A 2,392-nucleotide genomic window follows, 5' to 3' on the forward strand; every position below is an offset into this window, starting at 1 on the left:
GGGCAGCTTTGGCTTGGAGCTCAGGAAAAGGTTTTTCCCCCAGAGGCTGCTGGGCCACTGAGCAGGCTGCACTGTTGCCCCTCAGTGTGAAATCCTCTTCACTGATCAACAGAACCATTATCAGGGAGCTCAGTAAAAGACAGCACAATAATCTAGTACAGGAGCCTCGCAGAGCTCCTCGAAAAATTCCTTAAATTCACAATAGATATTGCTTGCAGACTGGCTCCAGGAGCCCCAAACTCTGTATTAATCAGAAAATCTGCAAAAAAACACCCAGATATGGTAACAAACCTAAGGAGATTCTTGGAATTTCTGGGGGAAAACCTGGGAAAAATGGCTGGGAATGACTAGTAAAAAAAAAATCAGTGGAAAATCTGGCTGTAAAATGGCCAAAATCTGCCCTAAAATTGCATGGGAACTGGCCCCAAGAGCCCCAAAATCTGCACCTAAACATCCAAAATCTGCACTAAAATACCCAAAATCTGCACTTTAACACCCAAAAATGTCCCCAAGCTCTGGGAGACTCCTGGGATTTCTGGGGAAAAGCTAGAAAAAGGGTTGGGATACACAGAGAAAGAAATCCGAGGAAAATTGGACCTACAATGGCCAAAATCTGCTCTAATCCATGTCACAGAGCCACAGAGCAGCTGTGATGTCACAAAGGGGCTCTGTGACAGCACAGAGTGGGTTGTGTGAGGTCATAGATTGGGCTATGACATCACAGAGTTTGTTGTGTGAGGTCATTGAGCAGCTACAGCATCACAGGGGAGTGTGTGACATTGTAGAGCAGGATGTGACATTTTGCTGTGGCTTTATGACATCATAGGGCTGTGAGGTCATAGATTGGGCTGTGACATTCCAGGGTGGCTGCATGACATCACTGAGTTGTGTGACATCATTGAATGGGTTGTGACATCACAGAGCTAGCTGTGACTTCATAGAAGGTGAGTCTGTGACATCAGAAAGTGGAATGTGACATCACAAAGTAGTAACACGAGAAAAAGAAACAGGAAAGGTCCCAATGAAAAAATATACAAATAGGAAAAAATGTCTGAGACTGTGAAGAGTTGTATTCTGAAGCCTCTGGAGCAGGAAAGAGGGAGTTTTTTGCTTCTGAAAAGATCCAGGTATCATTTTCCTCAGGGCATCCTTGAGCTCCAGGTTCCTCAGGCTGTAGATTAGGGGGTTCAGGGCTGGAGTCACCACCGAGTACAGAACTGACAAGGCCAGATTGAGGGATGGGGAGGAGATGGAGAGGGGCTTCAGATGGGCAAATAGGGCAGTGCTCACAAACAGGGAGACCACGGCCAGGTGAGGGAGGCAGGTGGAAAATGCTTTGTGCTGTCCCTGCTCAGAGGGGATCCTCAGCACAGCCCTGAAGATCTGCACGTAGGAGAAAACAGTGAACACAAAACAGCCAAAAAATGGACAGACACTAACAGCGATGAACCCAAGTTCCCTGAGGTAGGATTTGGAGCAGGAGAGCTTGAGGATCTGGGGGATTTCACAGAAGAACTGTCCTAGGCCATTGCCATGACACAGGGGCAGGGAAAATGTATTGGCTGTGTGCAGCAGTGAATAGAGAAAGGCACTGACCCAGGCAGCTGCTGCCATGTGGGCACAAGCTCTGCTGCCCAGGAGGGTCCCGTAGTGCAGGGGTTTGCAGATGGACACGTAGCGGTCGTAGCACATGATGGTCAGGAGGGAAAACTCTGCTGACATGAAAAAGACAAAAAAAAATAGCTGGACATAAAGAAAAGAATCTGTACAGCACATCCTGTGTAGGAGATGGTCCTGGTGTCCCAGAGGGAATTGTGCATGGCTTTGGGGACAGTGGTGCAGATGGAGCCCAGGTCACTGAGGGCCAGGTGGAGCAGGAAGAAGAACATGGGGCTGTGCAGGTGGTGGCCACAGGCTGCGGCGCTGATGACAAGGCCGTTGGCCAGGAGGGCAGCCAGGGAGATGCCCAGGAAGAGGCAGAAGTGCAGGAGCTGCAGCTGCCTCGTGTCTGCCAATGCCAGCAGGAGGAAGTGGCTGATGGAGCTGCTGTTGGACATTTCCAGTGTCTTGGCATGGGCATCTGTAAAAATAGTGATCATGGAATAGTTCGGTTTGGAGAGGACTTTGAATATCCCAGCCCAGCTTGATGGCACTTTCCCCCCACTGCCTGCCCAGGGCTCTGCTGCCTGGAGCTGTCCCTGCCTGCAGCTGCTTCCCTGTGCCCAGGGCTGGGCCCTGCCACTGCTGCCAGAGCCCAGCCCAGCCCTGGGGGCTCAGCTGTGCCCTGCAGAGCCCTCCCAGCTCAGGCACTGCCCAGGGGCAGCTCTGGCTCTGCAGGCTCTGATGGCAACCTCAGAGTAACCCTGAGGAGGCTGGAAAAGTGATTCTGGTG

At 51.0% G+C, this 2,392-nt stretch overlaps 1 pseudogene across 1 annotated transcript; it reads right to left on the bottom strand.

Annotated features, from left to right (window-relative positions):
• Positions 1 to 246: 246 nt before the first annotated feature.
• LOC310923517 (olfactory receptor 14J1-like) lies at positions 247 to 2,057 on the bottom strand (annotated as a pseudogene). Its single transcript has 2 exons — positions 1,112 to 2,057; positions 247 to 259 (listed from the first exon to the last, which is right to left on the bottom strand). The product of its transcript is annotated as an olfactory receptor 14J1-like (transcript).
• Between the last annotated feature and the right edge of the window lie 335 nt (positions 2,058 to 2,392).

The sequence above is a fragment of the Zosterops lateralis genome (genome assembly GCF_965231275.1).
Source record: "Zosterops lateralis genome assembly, contig: HAP1_HAP1_SCAFFOLD_79, whole genome shotgun sequence".
Lineage (NCBI taxonomy): Eukaryota > Metazoa > Chordata > Aves > Passeriformes > Zosteropidae > Zosterops > Zosterops lateralis.